Source organism: Mustelus asterias, chromosome 10, assembly GCF_964213995.1.
Source record: "Mustelus asterias chromosome 10, sMusAst1.hap1.1, whole genome shotgun sequence".
In the NCBI taxonomy this organism is placed as follows: domain Eukaryota; kingdom Metazoa; phylum Chordata; class Chondrichthyes; order Carcharhiniformes; family Triakidae; genus Mustelus; species Mustelus asterias.
This window is the reverse complement of record NC_135810.1, coordinates 125,340,666-125,362,621: the sequence shown is the minus strand read 5'-3', so window position 1 is coordinate 125,362,621 and position 21,956 is coordinate 125,340,666. Positions and strand designations below refer to the sequence as shown.

Here is a 21,956-nt window from a genome sequence, read left to right as displayed (position 1 = left end):
CCAGGACAGGTACAGCACAGGGTTAGATACAGAGTAAAGCTCCCTCTACACTGTCCCCATCAAACACTCCCAGGACAGGTACAGCACGGGGTTAGATACAGAGTAAAGCTCCCTCTACACTGTCCCCATCAAACACTCCCAGGACAGGTACAGCACGGGGTTAGATACAGAGTAAAGCTCCCTCTACACTGTCCCCATCAAACACTCCCAGGACAGGTACAGCACGGGGTTAGATACAGACTAAAGCTCCCTCTACACTGTCCCCATCAAACACTCCCAGGACAGGTACAGCACGGGGTTAGATACAGAGTAAAGCTCCCTCTACACTGTCCCCATCAAACACTCCCAGGACAGGTACAGCACGGGGTTAGATACAGAGTAAAGCTCCCTCTACACTGTCCCCCATCAAACACTCCCAGGACAGCGACAGCATGGGGTTAGATACAGAGTAAAGCTCCCTCTACACTGTCCCCCATCAAACACTCCCAGGACAGCGACAGCACGGGGTTAGATACAGAGTAAAGCTCCCTCTACACTGTCCCCCATCAAACACTCCCAGGACAGCGACAGCACGGGGTTAGATACAGAGTAAAGCTCCCTCTACACTGTCCCCATCAAACACTCCCAGGACAGGTACAGCACGGGGTTAGATACAGAGTAAAGCTCCCTCTACACTGTCCCCCATCAAACACTCCCAGGACAGGTACAGCACGGGGTTAGATACAGAGTAAAGCTCCCTCTACACTGTCCCCCATCAAACACTCCCAGGACAGGTACAGCACGGGGTTAGATACAGAGTAAAGCTCCCTCTACACTGTCCCCATCAAACACTCCCAGGACAGGTACAGCACGGGGTTAGATACAGAGTAAAGCTCCCTCTACACTGTCCCCCATCAAACACTCCCAGGACAGGTACAGCACGGGGTTAGATACAGAGTAAAGCTCCCTCTACACTGTCCCCATCAAACACTCCCAGGACAGGTACAGCATGGGGTTAGATACAGAGTAAAGCTCCCTCTACACTGTCCCCCATCAAACACTCCCAGGACAGGTACAGCATGGGGTTAGATACAGAGTAAAGCTCCCTCTACACTGTCCCCCATCAAACACTCCCAGGACAGCGACAGCATGGGGTTAGATACAGAGTAAAGCTCCCTCTATACTGTCCCCCATCAAACACTCCCAGGACAGGTACAGCACGGGGTTAGATACAGAGTAAAGCTCCCTCTACACTGTCCCCCATCAAACACTCCCAGGACAGCGACAGCATGGGGTTAGATACAGAGTAAAGCTCCCTCTACACTGTCCCCCATCAAACACTCCCAGGACAGCGACAGCATGGGGTTAGATACAGAGTAAAGCTCCCTCTACACTGTCCCCCATCAAACACTCCCAGGACAGCGACAGCACGGGGTTAGATACAGAGTAAAGCTCCCTCTACACTGTCCCCCATCAAACACTCCCAGGACAGCGACAGCACGGGGTTAGATACAGAGTAAAGCTCGCTCTACACTGTCCCCCATCAAACACTCCCAGGACAGCGACAGCACGGGGTTAGATACAGAGTAAAGCTCCCTCTACACTGTCCCCATCAAACACTGTCGATGGTAGTCATGATGTGGAGATGCCGGTGTTGGACTGGGGTAAACACAGTAAGAGTTTTAACAACACCAGGTTAAAGTCCAACAGGTTTATTTGGTAGCAAATGCCATTAGCTTTCGGAGCGCTGCTCCTTCGTCAGATGAAGTGGATATCTGCTCTCAAACAGGGCACATAGACACAAAATCAAGTTACAGAATACTGATTAGAATGCAAATCTCTACAGCCAACCAGGTCTTAAAGATACAGACAATGTGAGTGGAGGGAGCATTAAGCACAGGTTAAAGAGATGTGTATTGTCTCCAGACAGGACAGCCAGTGAGATTCTGCAAGTCCAGGAGGCAAGCTGTGGGGGTTACTGATAGTGTGACATAAATCCAACATCCTGGTTTAGGCCGTCCTCATGTGTGCGGAACTTGGTTATCAGTTTCTGCTCAGCGACTCTGCGCTGCCGTGTGTTGTGAAGGCCGCCTTGGAGAACGCTTACCCGAAGATCAGAGGCTGAATGCCCGTGACCGCTGAAGTGCTCCCCCACAGGAAGAGAACAGTCTTGCCTGGTGATTGTCAAGCGGTGTTCATTCATCCGTTGTCGTAGCATCTGCATGGTTTCCCCAATGTAACATGCCTAAACCGGGATCTTGGGTTTATGTCACACTATCGGTAACCCCCACAGCTTGCCTCCTGGACTTGCAGAATCTCACTGGCTGTTCTGTCTGGAGACAATACACATCTCTTTAACCTGTGCTTAATGCTCCCTCCACTCACATTGTCTGTATCTTTAAGACCTGGTTAGCTGCAGAGATTCGCATTTTAATCAGTATTCTGTAACTTGATTTTGTGTCTCTGTATGCCCTGGTTGAGAGCAGATATCCACTCCATCTGATGAAGGAGCAGCGCTTTGAAAGCTAATGGCATTTGCTACCAAATAAACCTTTTGGACTTTAACCTGCTGTTGTTAAAACTCTTACCATCAAACACTCCCAGGACAGGTACAGCATGCGGTTAAATACAGAGTGAAGTTCCCTCTACACTGTCCCCTTCAAACACTCCCAGGACAGGTACAGCACGGGGTTAGATACAGAGTAAAGCTCTCTCTACACTGTCCCCATCAAACACTCCCAGGACAGGTACAGCACGGGGTTAGATACAGAGTAAAGCTCTCTCTACACTGTCCCCCATCACACGCTCCCAGGACAGGTACAGCACTCCGTATACACAGGATCTGCTCGGATGAGGAGGATCACAACAGACACCTTCAGATGCTGCAAGATGCCCTCATAAGAACAGGATATGGCACTCGGCTCATCGATCGACAGTTCCGACGCGCCAGAGCGAAAAACCACACCGACCTCCTCAGAAGACAAACACGGGACACGGTGGACAGAGTACCCTTCATCGTCCAGTACTTCCCCGGAGCGGAGAAGCTACGACATCTCCTCCAGAGCCTTCAACCTGTCATTGATGAAGACGAACATCTCGCCAAGGCCATCCCCACACCCCCACTTCTTGCCTTCAAACAACCGCACAACCTCAAACAGACCATTGTCCGCAGCAAACTACCCAGCCTTCAGGAGAACAGTGACCACGACACCACACAACCCTGCCACAGCAACCTCTGCAAGACGTGCCGGATCATCGACACGGATGCCATCATCTCACGTGAGAACACCATCCACCAGGTACACGGTACATACTCTTGCAACCCGGCCAACGTTGTCTACCTGATACGCTGCAGGAAAGGATGTCCCGAGGCATGGTACATTGGGGAGACCATGCAGACGCTACGACAACGGATGAATGAGCACCGCTTGACAGTCACCAGGCAAGAATGTTCTCTTCCTGTTGGGGAACATTTCAGCGGTCATGGGCATTCGGCCTCTGATCTTCGGGGAAGCGTTCTCCAAGGCGGCCTTCACGACACACGAAAGCGCAGAGTCACTGAGCAGAGACTGATAGCCAAGTTCCGCACACATGAGGACGGCCTCAACCGGGATCTTGGGTTCATGTCACACTATCTGTAACCCCCACGACTTGCCTGGACTTGCAAAATCTCACTAACTGTCCTGTCTGAACACAATACACATCTCTTTAACCTGTGCTTAACACTCTCTCCACTCACATTGTCTGTACCTTTAAGACTTGATTAGCTGTAAAGACTCGCATTCCAACCATTATTCTGTAAATTGAGTTTGTGTCTTTACATGCCCTGTTTGTGAACAGAACTCCCACTCACCTGATGAAGGGGCAGCGCTCCGAAAGCTCGTGGCTTTTGCTACCAAATAAACCTGTTGGACTTTAACCTGGTGTTGTGAGACTTCTTACTGTATCAAACACTCCCAGGACAGGTACAGCACGGGGTTAGATACAGAGTAAAGCTCCCTCTACACTGTCCCCATCAAACACTCCCAGGACAGGTACAGCACGGGGTTAGATACAGAGTAAAGCTCTCTCTACACTGCCCCCTTCAAACACTTGCAGGACAGGTATCGCACTGCCCCCATCAAATACTCCCAGGACAGGTACAGCACAGCGTTGGATACAGAGTAAGGCTCCCTCTACACTGTCCCCATCAAACACTCGCAGGACAGGTACAGCACAAGGTTAGATCCAGAATGAAGCTCCCTCTACACTGTCCCCATCAAACACTCCCAGGACAGGTATAGCACGGGGTTAGATACAGAGTAAAGCTCCCTCTACACTGCCCCCATCAAACACTCCCAGCACAGGTACAGCACGGGGTTAGATACAGAGTAAAGCTCCCTCCACACTGTCCCCATCAAACACTCCCAGGACAGGTACAACACGGGGCTAGATATAGAGTAAAGAGGGCATGGGATCCAAGGGGTTGCTGCCCTGTGGATCCAGAACTGGCTTGCCCAAAGGAGGCAGAGAGTGTGTATAGATGGGTCTTTTTCTAAATGGAGGTCGGTCACCAGTGGTGTGCCCCAGGGATCTGTTCATAGAAATCATAGAAACCCTACAGTGCAGAAGGAGGCCATTCAGCCCATCGGGTCTGCACCGACCACAATCCCACCCAGGCCCTACCCCCACATATTTTACCCACTAATCCCTCTAACCTGTGCATCCCAGGACTCTAAGGGGCAATTTTTTTTTTAACCTGGCCAATCAACCTAACCCGCACATCTTTGGACTGTGGGAGTAAACCGGAGCACCCGGAGGAAACCCACGCAGACACGAGGAGAATGTGCAAACTCCACACAGACAGTGACCCGAGCTGGGAATCGAACCCGGGACCCTGGAGCTGTGAAGCAGCAGTGCTAACCACTGTGCTACCGTGCCACCCTGGGACCCTTGCTGTTTGTCATTTTCATAAATGACCTGGATGACGAAGTGGAGAGATGGGTTGGTAAGTTTGCCGACGACACGAAGGTTGGTGGGTTGTGGATAGTCTGGAGGGATGTCAGAAGTTACAGAGGGACATAGATAGGATGCAAGACTGGGCGGAGAAGTGGCAGATGGACTTCAACCCAGATAAATGCGTAGTGGTCCATTTTGGTAGGACAAATGGGATGAAGGAGTACAATATTAAGGGAAAGACTCTTAGTATGGTAGAGGATCAGAAGGACCTTGGGGTCTGGGTCCATAGGACTCTAAAATCGGCCCCGCAGGTGGAGGAGGTGGTTAAGAAGGCGTATGGTGTGCTGGCCTTTATCAATCGAGGGACTGAGTTTCGGAGTCCGGGGATAATGATGCAGCTATATAAGACCCTCGTCAGACCCCACCTGGAGTACTGTGCTCAGTTCTGGTCGCCTCATTACAGGAAGGATGTGGAAAAGATTTACAAGGATGTTGCCTGGATTGAGTGGCATGCCTTATGAGGATAGGCCGAGGGAGCTCGGTCTTTCTCCTTGGAGAGACGTAGGATGAGAGGAGACCTAATAGAGGTATACAAGATGTAGATCGGGTGGACTCTCAGAGGCTTTTTCCCAGGGTGGAAATGGCTGCTACGAGAGGACACAGGTTTAAGGTGCTGGGGGGTAGGTACAGGGGAAATGTTAGGGGGAAGTTTTTCACACAGAGGGTGGTGGGCGAGTGGAATCGGCTGCCGTCAGTGGTGGTGGAGGCAAACTCAATAGGGTCTTTTAAGAGAGTCCTGGATGAGTACATGGGACTTAATAGGATGGAGGGTTATAGGTAGGCCTAAAAGGTAGGGATATGTTCGGCACAACTTGTGGGGCCGAAGGGCCTGTTTTGTGCTGTAGTTTTTCTATGTTTCTTCTAAAGCTCCCTCTACACTGTTCCCATCAAACACATGATCACTGCCCTGCACAGTTCACTTGATGTATACAAAATGCAATGTCACAGCCCCTTGTGAGAATCCACCTGCAGTGAATACATGAGTGCATTTTAAAAGTATGTGACTAATACTTTGGGATATCCTGAGGCCATGAAAGGCGCCATAGAAATGCAATCTTTAACCTCATTTTGCTATGGAAAATTTTACAATTCTGTAATCTGAATGTGTTGCCACCTCCCATATCTCTGCTCAATTGTCCCACAAATCAGTCGCAGAACAGAAACACTCCTTATCAAAGTCACAGCTCTTATCCGATGTGAAATTCCTTATCATCCTCTCTGCAGCTGTTGAGTAGCCTTCCTTTAACACCTCATCACTCTTGTCCCTTCCAATGGGATTCCTTCATCTGGTTCCATTCCTCTCGAGCCAATCATAGCCAGGGAATGGCCTCTCTTCCCATTCCCTCACCGTTAGCTCTCTGGTTCCCGAACGATAGAGTCATAGAGGTTTACAGCATGGAAACAGGCCCTTCAGCCCAATTTGTCCAAGCTCCCTTTTTTTTAAACCGCTAAGCTAGTCCCAATTGCCCACATTTGGCCCATATCCCTCTATACCCATCGTACCCATGTAACTGTCCAAATGCTTTTTAAAAGACAAAATTGTACCTGCCTTTACTCCTACCTCTGGCAGCTTGTTCCAGACACTCACCACCCCCTGCACGAAAGAATTGGCCCTCTGGACCTTTTGTATCTCTTCCCTTCACCTAAAACCCCTAGTTTTAGACTCCCCTACCTCTGGGAAAAGATATTGACATGTACCCCTAGATCTCTTTGTTCTGTAACTCTCCCCAACGCCCTACCATCATCTGAATAAGTCCTACCTTGGTTCAATCCACCAAAATGCATCACCTCGCATTTATCTGAATTAAACTCCACCTACCATTCATCAGCCCACTGGCCCAATTGATCAAGATCCCATTGCAATCTGAGATAACCTTCTTTGCTGTCCATTATGCCACCAATCTTGGTGTCATCTGCAAACTTACTAACCATGCCTGCTATATTCTCATCCAAATCACTAATATAAATGACAAAAACAGTGGACCCAGCACTGATCCCTGAGGCACACCGCTGGTCACAGGCCTCAAGCTTGAAGAACAACCCTCCACAACTACCCTCTGTCTTCTGTCATCAAGCTAATTTTGTATTCATTTAGCTACCTTACCCTGGATCCCGTGAGATTTAACCTTATGCAACAACCTACCATGCGGTACCTTGTCCAAGGCCTTGCTAAAGTCCATGTAGTCAACATCAACTGCACTGCCCTCATCTACCTTCTTGGTTACCCCTTCAAAAAACTCGATCAAATTTGTGAGACATGATTTTCCACTCAGGAAGCCATGCTGACTGTCCCGAATCAGTCCTTGCATCTCTAAATGCTTGCAGATCCTGTCTCTCAAAATAACTTCTAACAGTTTACCCACTACAGATGTGAGGCTCACCGGCCTGTAGTTCCCAGGCTTTTCCCTGCAGCCCTTCTTAAACAAAGGCACAACATTTGCCACTCTCCAATTTTCAGGCACCTCACCTGTGACTATCGATAATTCAAATATCTCGGCTAGGGGACCTGCAATTTTGTTCCCTAGCCTTCCACAGTGTCCTGGGATACACTTAATCAAGTCCCGGGGATTTATCTACCTTGATGCGCTTTAAGACTTCCAGCACCTCCTTCTGTGTAATATGTACATTCCTGAAGACATCACTATTTATTTCCCCAAGTTCTCTAATATCCATGCTTTTCTCCATAGTAAATACTGATGAGAAATATTCATTTAGGATCTTATCCATCTCTTTTGGATCTGCACATAGATTACCTTGTTGATCCTTAAGAGGTCCTACTCTCTCCCTTGTTACTCTTTTGCCCTTTATGTATTTGTAGAAGCTCTTTGGATTCTCCTTTGCCATATCTGCCAAAGCAATCTCGTGTCCCCTGTTTGCCCTCCTGATTTCTCTCTTAACTCTACTTCTACACCCCCTATATACTCTTCAAGGGATTCACTTGATCCCAGCTGCCGATGCATGTCATGTGCCTCCTTCTTCTTCTTGACCAGGGCCTTAATTACCCCAAGTCATTCGGGGTTCCCTACTTCTACCAGCCTTCCCTTCACTCTAAGAGGAATGTGCTTACTATGAACCCTGGTTAACACACTTTTAAAAGCCTCCCACTTACCAGACATCCCTTTGCTTTCCCACAGACTCCCCCAATTAACTGTTGAAAGTTCCTGCCTGATACCATCAAAATTGGCTTTGCCCCAAGTTAGAATTTTAACTTTTGGGCCATAGAGGTTTACAGCATGGAAACAGACCCTTCGGCCCAACTTGTCCATGCCGCCCTTTCTTTTTTAAAACCCCGAAGCTCATCCCAATTGCCCCCATTTGGCCCATATCCCTCTATACCCATCGTACCCATGTAACTATCTAAATGATTTTTAAAAGACAAAATTGTACCCACCTCTATTACTACCTCTGGCAGCTTGTTCCAGACACTCACCACCCTCTGTGTGAACAAATTGCCCCTCTGGACACTTTTGTATCTCTCCCCTCTCACCGTGAAACTATCCCCTCTAGTTTTAGACTCCCCTACCTTTGGGAAAAGATATTGACTATCTCGCTGATCTGTGCCCCTCATTATTTTATGGACTTCTATAAGATCCCCCCTCAGCCTCCTATGCTCCAGAGAAAAAAGTCCCAGTCTATCCAGCCTCTCCTTATAACTCAATCCATCAAGTTCCGGTAGCATCCTAGTAAATCTTTTCTGCACTCTTTCTAGTTTAATAATATCCTTTCTATAATAAAATGACCAGAATTGCACACAGTATTCCAAGTGTGGCCTTACCAATCTCTTGTACAACTTCAACAAAACGTCCCAACTCCTGTATTCAATGTTCTGACCAATGAAACCAAGCATGCCGAATGCCTTCTTCACCAGACCTATCATTCTCCATAGCTATCTTAAAACTAATGGAATTATTCTATTCTATTCAAGGATCTATCCTTGCTCTTTCCTATTTCTCAATACGTGCAGCCTCTCTGTCACAGCATCCAACAGTATGCCAGGTCTGACGTGTACACCGACCATCAACTCTTCATATGCCCCTTGCCTCCACTTCATCTGATTTATCCAACCACCCAGCCTTGGATCAACAGGAATGTTCTCTCGTTAACTCTTGGAAAGACCTGAAGCCACTGTCCCCTCCACAAACCCTCTTTCCAGCTACCATCTCCATTCCAGGAAAATTAGCAGGAAATTTGGCATGTCAGCCATGACTCTCACCAACTTTTGCAGATGCACCATAGAAAGCATTCTTTCTGGTTGTATCACAGCTTGGTATGGCTCCTGCTCTGCCCAAGACCGCAAGGAATTGCAAAAAGTCGTGAATGTAGCCCAATCCATCACACAAACCAACCTTCCATCCATTGACTCTGTCTACACTTCCCGCTGCCTCAGCAAAGCAGCCAGCATAATTAAGGACGCCACGCACCCCGGACATTCTCTCTTCCATCTTTTTCCATTGGAAAAAAGTTACAAAAGTCTGAGGTCACGGACCAACCGACTCAAGAACAGCTTCTTCCCTGCTGCTGTCAGACTTTTGAATGGATTTACCTCGTATTGAGTTGACACCCTAGCTATGACTGTAACACTACATTCTGCACTCCTTTCCTTCCCTATGAACGGTATGCTTTGTCTGTATAGTGCGCAAGAAACAATACTTTTCACTGTATGTTAATACATGTGACAATAATAAATCAAATCAAGTCCTCCCCCAGCAACTGCCTACAGCTAAACCAAGCTCTTCACAAGCTTGCTGTTTGATTTCACCCCAAGGTGAGTTTCTGATCCTGTGTCTGTTCCCTCACCAAGATGACCGATATCTACCTCTGTGACACTGCCTGTCTCCACCTCTATCTCAGTTCACGCCTTTTTGGATTTAACTACATCAAGATTCTTCTCCCCAGACTCTCACCTTTGCCCACCCCCCCCCCCCCCCCCGACCCACCACCCCCCCCCCCCCCCCTCCATACCGCCCTATTTTTAAAACTACTAAGCGCGTCCCAATTGCCCACTCCTTAAAACCTCCTCTCTGACTAAGGTTTGGTCACCTGCTATCTCCACACACAACCTACTGATATATTTTGTCTGGCGCACTCCTGTCAAACACAGTGTGTGCAGGGTGCTATAAAAATGCAGGTTGTTATCATCGATCCAAACATTCAGCAGGGTAAAGAGTGCCGCCATCTAAGAAAGGTTCCTTGATCAGAGTAAATATTCAGGCTGCTGTCACACTGGAGTGAATGCTCACTGCTTCCAGTACAAAGACAGCTCAGCCTTCAAGCTGTATTTCCAGATGGTGCTGCTGAAGACAACTCATCATCAAAGCAATCACAGCACGAGAGGCGGCTCAACACACACACGCTGGAAACTCTCAGCCTGCTCCGTGGCTGCGATTCTCCAGTCCCGCTGCAGTAAATGGAGTTTGACTGAGTGAGGGTGGGGCGTATGAGATCGGAGAATCCCACCCAAGAAACAAAACACATTGCTCGAGATGAGTCTGAATTTGCAACCAACCAACTTGACGTTGTGGGACTGTGTGAAGTAATTCCTTGTTTCAGGAACTGCAGAGTGTGGACTCAGTGCTCCAACAGGAGAGGAGAGGAACTCATAGAAACCTGACAGTGCAGGAGGAGGCCATTTGGCCCATTGAGCCTGCACCAACAACAATCCCACCCAGGGCCTATCTCTATAACCCCATGTACTTACCCTGATAATGCCCCTAATCTACACACCTTGGGACACTAAGGGGGCAATTGAGCATGGCCAATCCACCTAACCCGCACATCTTTGGAGGAAACCAGAGCACCCGGAGGAAACCTACGCAGACAAGAGGAGAACATACTGACTCCTCACAGACAGTGATCCGAGCCAGGAATTGAACCCGGGTCCCTGGCACTGTGAGGCAGCAGTGCTAACCACTGTGCCACCGTGCCACCTGGAGTGTATGGACCCAGCACTCCAGCCGTGTGCAGACACTGTACCCCTGCTCCTGCAGCTGTGGAGAGCAAGTGGAAAATTGAACCTGAATTCAGGCAGAAGAAATGAAGCCAGGAGAAGTCACCGAGAGTTCATTTGGAACAGCATTGATAGGGGGCACAGGGTTCAAGCTTTAATGCAGTCATCCAATTCACCTCATAATTTTCTCTGTCTAATCAGCAGTCTGTACATGCAGCCTGATCCATTACATATACCGACTGAAACACACTTAACAGCAAGCGTTTCCCATCCTCCCCCACAGTCAGCACCATCGATGTAGAGTCAATGAATTACGAGCGTACGCTCCCAGCTCAGCACACTGTAAAGCCACTCAGAGTGCTCCAGTAAGTGCAGCGAGCCACTGACAACCTCCAATTAAACACACGGGTATCTGCCGCCAACTGGCATTTCCTCTGGTAAGATACAGTCACAATTTCACAGGGCATTCAAGCCATCAATCTCAGGAGAGAGCTTTGTCACACTGCTGTGCATTCCATTTGCCTGGTTCTCTCATTGTCCACCATGATTGAGAGGGTAGATTCAGCTCCCAGCTGGAGAAATTGTCTTCAGTCTGTGCACCTCATAAGACCAGAAGATCATAAGACACAGGAGCAGATTTAGGCCGCTCGGCCCATCGAGTCTGCTCCGCCATTCAATCATTGCTGATATTTTTCTCATCCCCATTCTCCTGACTTTTCCCCATAACCCCGATTTCCTTATTAATCAAGAACCTATCTATCTCTGTCTTACAGACACTCAATGACCCGGCCTCCACAGCCTTCTGTGGGAGGAAACCGGAGCACCCGGAGGAAACCCACGCAGACACGAGGAGAATGTGCAAACTCCACACAGACAGTGACCCAAGCCGGGAATCGAACCCAGGTCCCTGGAGCTGTGAAGCAGCAGTGCTAACCACTGTGCTACCATGCCGCCCCAAATATCCTTTCTATAATAGGATGACCAGAACTGCACACAGTATTCCAAATGTGGCCTGACCAATGTCTTGTACAACTTTAACAAGACATTCCAACTCCTGCATTCAACGTTCTGACTGATGAAACCAAGCATGCCGAATGCCTTCTTCACCACTCTGTCCACCTGTGACTCCACTTTCAAGGAGCTATGAACATGTACCCCTAGATCTCTTTGTTCTGTAACTCTCCCCAACGCCCTACCATTAACCGAGTAAGTCCTGCCCTGGTTCAATCTACCAAAATGCATTACCTCGCATTTGTCTAAATTAAACACCATCTGCCATTCGTCAGCCCACTGGCCCAATTGATCAAGATCCTGTTGCAATCGGAGATAACTTTCTTCACTGCCCACTATGCCACCAATCTTGGTGTCATCTGCAAACTTACTAACCATGCCCCCTATATTTTCATCCAAATCATTAATATAAATGACAAATAACAGTGGGCCCAGCACTGATCCCTGAGGCACACCGCTGGTCACAGGCCTCCAGTTTGAAAAACAACTCCCTACAACCACCCTCCGGCTTCTGTCAAGAAGCCAATTTTGTATTCATTTAGATACCTCACCCTGGATCCCATGAGATTTAACTTTATGCAACAACCTACCAAGCGGTACCTTGTCAAAGGCCTTGCTAAAGTCCATGTAGACAACATCAACTGCACTGCCCTCATCTACCTTCTTGGTTACCCCTTCAAAAAACTCAATCAAATTTGTGAGACATGATTTTCCACTCACAAAGCCATGCTGACTGTCCCTAATCAGTCCTTGCCTCTCTAAATGCCTGTAGATCCTGTCTCCCAAAGTACCTTCCAACAATTTACCCACCACAGATGTGAGGCTCACCGACCTGTAGTTCCCAGGCTTTTCCCTGCAGCCCTTTTTAAACAAAGGCACAACATTTGCCACTCTCCAATCTTCAGGCACCTCACCCGTGACTATCGATGATTCAAATATCTCGGCTAGGAGACCTGCAATTTCCTCCCTAGCCTCCCTCAACGTCCTGGGATATACCTCATCAGGTCCCGCAGATTTATCTACCTTGATGTGCCTTAAGACTTCCAGCACCTCCTTCTCTGTAATACGTACACTCCCCAAGACATCACTATTTATTTCCCCAAGGTCCCTAACATCCATGCTTTTCTCAACAGTAAATACTGATGAGAAATATTCATTTAGGATCTCACCCATCTCTTGTGGATCCGCACATAGATGACCTTGTTGATCCTTAAGAGGCCCTACTCTCTCCCTTGTTACTCTTTTGCCCTTTATGTATTTGTAGAAGCTCTTTGGATTCTCCTTTGCCTTATCTGCCAAAGCAATCTCATGTCCCCTTTTTGCTCTCCTGATTTCTAACTCTACTCCTACACCCTCTATACTCTTCAAGGGATTCACTTGATCCCAGCTGCCTATGCATGTCATGTGCCTCTTTCTTCTTCTTGACCAGGGCCTCAATATCCCGAGTCATCCAGGGTTCCCTACTTCTGCCAGCCTTGCCCTTCACTCCAAGAGGAATGTATTTACCCTGAACCCTGGTTAACACACTTTTGAAAGCATGCCACTGACCAGACGTCCCTTTGCCTTCCCACAGACTCCCCCAATTAACTTTTGAAAGTTCCTGCCTGATACCATCAAAATTGGCCTTGCCCCAATTTAGAATATTAATTTTTGGGACAGACCTATCATTATCCATAGCTATCTTAAAACTAATAGAATTATGGTCACGGTCCCAAAGTGATCCCTCACTAACACTTCTGTCACCTGCCCTTCCTTATTTCCCAAGAGGAGGTCAAGTTTTGCCCCCTCTCTGGTCGGGCCATCCACATACTGTCTGTGATTTATATAAACGATCTGGAAGAAGGTGTAACTGGGGTGATCAGTAAGTTTGCGGACGACACGAGAATGGCTGGACTTGCAGATAGTGAGGAACATTGTCAGAGGCTACAGAAGGATAGAGATAGGCTGGAAATTTGGGCAAGGAAATGGCAGATGGAGTTCAATCCAGATAAATGCGAAGTGATGCATTTTGGTAGAACTAACGTAGGGGGGAGCTATACAATAAATGGCAGAACCATAAACGGTGTAGATACGCAGAGGGATCTGGGTGTGCAAGTCCACAGATCCTTGAAGGTGACGTCACAGGTGGAGAAGGTACTGAATAAGGCATATGGCATGCTTACCTTTATAGGACGGGGCATAGAGTATAAAAGTTGGGGTCTGATGTTGCAGTTGTATAGAACGTTGGTTCGGCCGCATTTGGAATACTGCGCCCAGTTCTGGTCGCCACACTACCAAAAGGACGTGGAGGCTTTAGAGAGAGTGCAGAGGAGGTTTACCAGGATGTTGCCTGGTATGGAAGGGCTTAGTTAAGAGGAGAGATTTGGTAAACTGGGGTTGTTCTCACTGGAAAGACGGAGGATGAGGGGTGACCTAATAGAGGTGTATAAAATTATGAAAAGCATAGATAGGGTGAACGGTGGGAAGCTTTTTCCCAGGCCGGTGGTGATGTTCACGAGGGGTCATAGGTTCAAGGTGAGTGGGGGGGGAGGTTTAACACGGATATCAGAAGGACGTATTTTACACAGAGGGTGGTGGGGGCCTGGAATGCGCTGCCGGGCAAGGTGGTGGAGGCAGACACACTGGGAACGTTTAAGACTTATCTAGATAGCCACATGAACGGAGTGGGAATGGAGGGATACAAACGAATGGTCTAGTTTGGACCAGGGAGAGGCGTGGGCTTGGAGGGCCGAAGAGCCTGTTCCTGTGCTGTATTGTTCTTTGTTCTTTGTTGAGAAATTCCTCCTGAATACACGCAACAAATTTCTCTCCATCCAACCCTCTAATACTATGGCTGTCCCAGTCAATGTTGGGAAAATTAAAATCTCTGACTATTACCACCCTATTTTTCTTGGAGCTATCTGTAATCTCCTTACATATTTGCTCCTCAATTTCCCGCTGACTATTTGGGGGCCTATAGTACAACCCTATCAAAGTGATTTCCCCCTTCTTATTTCTCAGTTCTACCCATATAGACTCAGTGGCCGAACCCTCGGATATATCCCCTCTCAGTTCGGCCGTGATGTTTTCCCTAATCAAAAGTGCAACTCCCCCTCCTCTCTTACCTCCCGTTCTATCTTTTCTACAGCATCTGTACCCTGGAACATTGAGCTGCCAGTCCTGTCCCTCCCTTAGCCATGTTTCAGTAATTGCTATAATATCCCAGTCCCACGTACTCATCCATGCCCTAAGTTCATCTGCCTTGCCCGTCAGGTCTCTTGCATTGAAATAAATGCAGTTTAATCTGGACTTCCCTTGCTCTCTGTCTTACTTCTGTCTGATCTGTCTGGTACTAGAATTATTGACACTGCTTTTATTAATTAATGTGCTCCTTTTTTAAAAAAACCCTAACGCTCGTTCCAATTGCCCGCATTTGGCCCATATCCCTCTATACCCATTTTACCCATGTAACTATCTAAATGCTTTTTAAAAGACAAAATTGTACCCGCCTCTACTACAACTTCTGGCAGCTTGTTCCAGACACTCACCACCCTCTGTGTGAAAATATTGCCCCTCTGGATCCTTTTGTATCTCTCCCCTCTCACTTTAAACCTATGCCCTCTAGTTTTAGACTTCCCTACCTTTGGGAAAAGATGTTGACGATCTAGCTGATCTGTGCCCCTCATTATTTTAAAGACCTCTATAAGATCACTCCGAAGCCTTCTAAACACCAGAGAAAAAAGTCCCAGTCTATCCAGCCTCTCCTTATAACTCAAACCATCAAGTCCTGGTAGCAACCTCGTAAATCTTTTCTGCACTCTTTCTAGTTTAATAATATCCTTTCTATAATAGGGTGACCAGAATTGCACACAGTATTCCAAGTGTGGCCTTACCAATGTCTTGTACAACTTCAACAGGACGTCCCAACTCCTGTATTCAATGTTCTGACCAATGAAACCAAGCATGCCGAATGCCTTCTTCACCACTCTGTCCACCTGTGACTCCACTTTCAAGGAGCTATGAACATGTAACCCTCGATCTCTTTGTTCTGTAACTCTCCCCAACGCCCTACCATTAACTGAATAGGTCCTGCCCTGGTTCAATCTATCAAAATGCATCACCTCGCATTTGTCTAAATTAAACTCCATCTGCCATTCGTCAGCCCACTGGCCCAATTGATCAAGATCCTGTTGCAATCGGAGATAACTTTCACTGTCCAATCTTGGTGTCATTGTGGACAGTGAATGTATCTGGGGTGAAAGAGACATGATGTGGAGATGTCGGCGTTGGACTGGGGTAAACACAGTAAGAGTTTTAACAGGAAACCTGTTGGACTTTACCTGGTGTTGTTAAAAGTCTTACTGTGAAAGTGACAGGCAGACACTGGGATAAATAATCACATCAATGGACATGAATCTCCAATTTATTGCCGTGCAGTTTTATAAGGAAACAGAGAGAATGATCGTAAACAATCCCCAAGTACCAGTAACAATTCTATTATCCCACATAATAACAATGGAATTTGACTTAATTAAGTTATCATAAACCAACACCTTTGGTTCCTGCACAGTCAGAGATGTGGAATGTTGTGAATGAGGAAAACTATTCTGGGAAGTGAATGGATGAATTTCAATTCCGTGTTGTTTGACATTGAAGATAAAATCCTCCAACATCCCCTGCCCAAAGATACTGACAGTAAGAAGTTTAACAACACCAGGTTAAAGTCCAACAGGTTTATTTGGTAGCAAAAGCCACACAAGCTTTCGGAGCTCCAAGCCCCTTCTTCAGGTGAGTGGGAATTCTGTTCACAAACAGGGCATATAAAGACACAAACTCAATTTACAGAATAATGGTTGGAATGGGAATACTTACAACTAATCAAGTCTTCAAGATACAAACAATGTGAGTGGAGAGAGCATCAAGACAGGCTAAAGAGATGTGTATTGTCTCCAGACAGGACAGCCAGTGAAACTCTGCAGGTCCAGGCAAGCTGTGGGCGTTACAGATAGTGTGACATGAACCCAATATCCCGGTTGAGGCCGTCCTCGTGTGTGCGGAACTTGGCTATCAGTTTCTGCTCAGCGACTCTGCGCTGTCGTGTGTCGCGAAGGCCGCCTTGGAGAACGCTTACCCGAATATCAGAGGCCGAATGCCCGTAACCGCTGAAGTGCTCCCCAACAGGAAGAGAACAGTCTTGCCTGGTGATTGTCGAGCGGTGTTCATTCATCCGTTGTCGCAGCGTCTGCATAGTTTCCCCAATGTACCATGCCTCGGGACATCCTTTCTTGCAGCATATCAGGTAGACAACGTTGGCCGAATTGCAAGAGTATGTACCGTGTACCTGGTGGATGGTGTTCTCACGTGAGATGATGGCATCCGTGTCGATGATCCGGCACGTCTTGCAGAGGTTGCTGTGGCAGGGTTGTGTGGTGTCATGGTCACTGTTCTCCTGAAGGCTGGGTAGTTTGCTGCGGACAAAGAACAAAGAACAGTACAGCACAGGAAACAGGCCCTTCGGCCCTCCAAGCCTGTGCCGCTCCTTGGTCCAACTCGACCAATCGTTTATATCCCTCCATTCCCAGGCTGCTCATGTGACTATCCAGGTAAGTCTTAAACAATGTCAGCGTGCCTGCCTCCACCACCCTACTTGGCAGCGCATTCCAGGCCCCCACCACCCTCTGTGTAAAAAACGTCCCTCTGATATCTGAGTTATACTTCGCCCCTCTCAGCTTGAGCCTGTGACCCCTCGTGATCGTCACCTCCGACCTGGGAAAAAGCTTCCCACTGTTCACCCTATCTATACCCTTCATAATCTTGTACACCTCTATTAGATCTCCCCTCATTCTCCGTCTTTCCAAGGAGAACAACCCCAGTCTACCCAATCTCTCCTCATAGCTAAGACCCTCCATACCAGGCAACATCCTGGTAAACCTTCTCTGCACTCTCTCTAACGCCTCCACGTCCTTCTGGTAGTGCGGCGACCAGAACTGGACGCAGTACTCCAAATGTGGCCTAATCAGCGTTCTATACAGCTGCATCATCAGACTCCAGCTTTTATACTCTATACCCCGTCCTATAAAGGCAAGCATACCATATGCCTTCTTCACCACCTTCTCCACCTGTGTTGCCACCTTCAAGGATTTGTGGACTTGCACACCTAGGTCCCTCTGTGTTTCTATACTCCTGATGACTCTGCCATTTATTGTATACTCCTCCCTACATTATTTCTTCCAAAATGCATCACTTCGCATTTATCTGGATTAAACTCTATCTGCCACCTCTCCGCCCAATTTTCCAGCCTATTTATATCCTGCTGTATTGCCCGACAATGCTCTTCACTATCCGCAAGTCCAGCCATCTTCGTGTCATCCGCAAACTTGCTGATTACACCTGAAGAAGAGCACGTAAGGTGGAAAGCTCAAGGAACTACGCCTGATGAAAAGGGTGTATGGAGACTAAATGATAAAGTTCTAGCGCCAGAATGTATCCAGCACACCCTGATGCAGTTACATCATGGACTGTCAGTGGACAGAGTACCCTTCGTTGTCCAGTACTTCCCCGGAGCGGAGAAGCTACGGCATCTCCTCCGGAGCCTTCAACATGTCATTGATGAAGATGAACATCTCGCCAAGGCCATCCCCACACCCCCACTTCTTGCCTTCAAACAACCGCACAACCTCAAACAGACCATTGTCCGCAGCGAACTACCCAGCCTTCAGGAGAACAGTGACCACGACACCACACAACCCTGCCACAGCAACCTCTGCAAGACGTGCCGGATCATCGACACAGATGCCATCATCTCACGTGAGAACACTATCCACCAGGTACACGGTACATACGCTTGCAATTCGGCCAACGTTGTCTACCTGATACGCTGCAAGAAAGGATGTCCCGAGGCATGGTACATTGGGGAAACTATGCAGGCGCTGCGACAACGGATGAATGAACACCGCTCGACAATCACCAGGCAAGACTGTTCTCTTCCTGTTGGGGAGCACTTCAGCGGTCACGGGCATTCGGCCTCTGATATTCGGGTAAGCGTTCTCCAAGGCGGCCTTCGCGACACACGACAGCGCAGAGTCGCTGAGCAGAAACTGATAGCCAAGTTCCGCACACACGAGGACGGCCTCAACCGGGATATTGGGTTCATGTCACACTATTTGTAACTCCCACAGTTGCGTGGACCTGCAGAGTTTCACTGGCTGTCTTGTCTGGAGACAATACACATCTTTTTAGCCTGTCTTGATGCTCTCTCCACTCACATTGTTTCGTTTCTTAAAGACTGGATTAGTTGTAAGTATTCGCATTCCAACCATTATTCATGTAAATTGAGTTTGTGTCTTTATATGCTCTGTTTATGAACAGAATTCCCACTCACCTGAAGAAGGGGCTAAGAGCTCCGAAAGCTTGTGTGGCTTTTGCTACCAAATAAACCTGTTGGACTTTAACCTGGTGTTGTTAAACTTCTTACCGAGATATATATTAACCAGAATACTCGGCCCAACTCCTTCACTGACCCTGGAAATAGCAGCAGTGGGATCCAGAGAAAGAGGATGCGGCTGCTACACTCGATGGGCTAAAAATTGATTAAAAGAGAAGGGAAGGCATTAATTAGAAAGGCACTCTGTACTTAAAGTTGCTAAGTCACTGGGACTGGATACTAAGGGATGTGAGAGTGGAATTGGCAGAGGTCCTAGCCATAATAAGAACATAAGAACCAGGAGCAGGAGTAGGCCATCTGGCCCCTTGAGCCTGCTCCGCCATTCAATAAGATCATTGCTGATCTTTTTGTGGACTCAGCTCCACTTACCCGCCCGCTCACCATAACCCTTAATTCCTTTACTGTTCTAAAATTTATCTATTCTTGCCTTAAAAACATTCAATGAGGCCTCAACTGCTTCACTGGGCAGGGAATTCCACAGATTCACAACCCTTTGTGTGAAGAAGTTCCTCCTCAACTCAGTCCTAAAAGTGCTTCCCCTTATTTTGAGGGCATGCCATGGCAGTTTTTCAAGGAATGTCTGTCTAGGGTTCTACAGGACAACGTTCCGAGCAGACAGGGAGGAGTTGGTAGGTTAAAGGAACCGTGGTGCACGAAAGCTGTGCGGGACCGAGTCGAGAAGAAAAGGAAAGCGTACAAAAGGTTCAGAGAGCTTGGCGAAGATAGGGATCTAGATGAGTATACGGCTTGTAGGAAGGGACTAAAGAAGGAAATTAGGAGAGCCAGAAGGGGTCATGAGAAGGCCTTGGCAAGTAGAATTAAGGAAAACCCTAAGGCGTTCTATAAAGATGTGAAGAGTAGAAGGATGAGGCGTGACGGAATAGGGCCGATAAAAGGTGAAGGCGGGAAAAGCAGTACGGAACCAGTAGAAATGGCAGAGGTGCTTAATGAGTATTTTGCCTCGGTTTTCACAGAGGAGAAGGACCTGGGTGGATGTACTGTGGGCTTGCAGTGGACTGAAAAGATTGAGTATGTGGACTTTAACAAAGAGGTTGTGCTGGAATCTTTGAATGGCATCAAGATAGATAAGTCGCTGGGTCCGGATGGGATGTACCCCAGGTTGCTGTGGGAGACGAGGAAAGAGATTGCAGAGCCTCTGGTGATGATCTTTGCATCGTCGATGGAGACGGGAGAGGTGCCGGAGGATTGAAGGATTGCGGATGTGGTTCCTATTTTCAAGAGGGGAATAGGGATAGCCCAGGAAATTACCGACCGGTGAGTCTAACCTCAGTGGTTGGTAAGCTGATGGAGAAGATCCTGAGGGACAAGATTTATGAGCATTTAGAGAGGTTTAGTATGCTCAAGAATACTCAGCATGGCTTTGTCAAAGGCAGATCGTGCCTTACGAGCCTGGTGGAGTTCTTCGAAAATGTGACTAAACACATTGACGAAGGGAAAGCGGTAGATGTGGTTTATATGGATTTTAGCAAGGCGTTCGCTAAGGTCCCCATGCAAGTCTTCTAGAAAAAGTGAGAGGGCATGGGATCCAAGGGGCTGCTGCCCTGTGGATCCAGAACTGGCTTGCCCAAAGGAGGCAGAGAGTGGGTATGGATGGGTCTTTTTCTAAATGGAGGTCGGTCACCAGTGGTGTGCCCCAGGGATCTGTTCTGGGACCCTTGCTGTTTGTCATTTTCATAAATGACCTGGATGAGGAAGTGGAGACATGGGTTGGTAAGTTTGCCGACGACACGAAGGTTGGTGGGGTTGTGGATAGTCTGGAGGGATGTCAGAAGTTACAGAGGGACATAGATCGGATGCAAGACTGGGCGGAAAAGTGGTAGATGGACTTCAACCCAGATAAACGTGTAGTGGTCCATTTTGGCAGGTCAAATGGGATGAAGGAGTACAATATAAAGGGAAAGACTCTTTGTACTGTAGAGGATCAGAAGGACCTTGGGGTCCGGGTCCATAGGACTCTAAAATCGGCCCTGCAGGTGGAGGAGGTGGTTAAGAAGGCATATGGTGTGCTGGCCTTTATCAATCGAGGGATTGAGTTTCGGAGTCCAGGGATAATGATGCAGCTATATAAGACCCTCGTCAGACCCCACTTGGAGTACTGTGCTCAGTTCTGGTCGCCTCATTACATGAAGGATGTGGAAAAGATTGAAAGGGTGCAGAGGCGATTTACAAGGATGTTGCCTGGATTGAGTGACATGCCTTATGAGGATAGGCTGAGGGAGCTCGGTCTTTTCTCCTTGGAGAGACGTTGGATGAGAGGGGACCTAATCGAGGTATATAAGATGTTGAGAGGCATAGATCGGGTGGACTGTCAGAGGCTTTTTCCCAGGGTGGAAATGTCTGCTACGAGAGGACACAGTTTTAAGGTGCTGGGGGTTAGGTACAGGGGAAATGTTAGGGGGAAGTTTTTCACACACAGGGTGGTGGGGGCGAGTGGAATCGGCTGCCGTCAGTGGTGGTGGAGGCAAACTCAATAGGGTCTTTTAAGAGACTCCTGGATGAGTACATGGGACTTAATAGGATGGAGGGTTATAGGTAGGCCTAAAAGGTAGGGATATGTTCGGCACAACTTGTGGGGCC

At 47.9% G+C, this 21,956-nt stretch overlaps 2 protein-coding genes across 2 annotated transcripts in view; one reads left to right on the top strand and one right to left on the bottom strand.

The window, feature by feature from the left end:
- LOC144499965 (interleukin-1 receptor type 2-like) overlaps positions 1-21,956 on the top strand; it is a 1,647,203-nt gene that overhangs the window by 363,490 nt on the left and 1,261,757 nt on the right. The gene's annotated exons all lie outside the window — the stretch shown is intronic.
- Positions 1-21,956, bottom strand: part of fhip1b (FHF complex subunit HOOK interacting protein 1B) — a 114,968-nt gene that overhangs the window by 74,976 nt on the left and 18,036 nt on the right. The window lies entirely within an intron of this gene.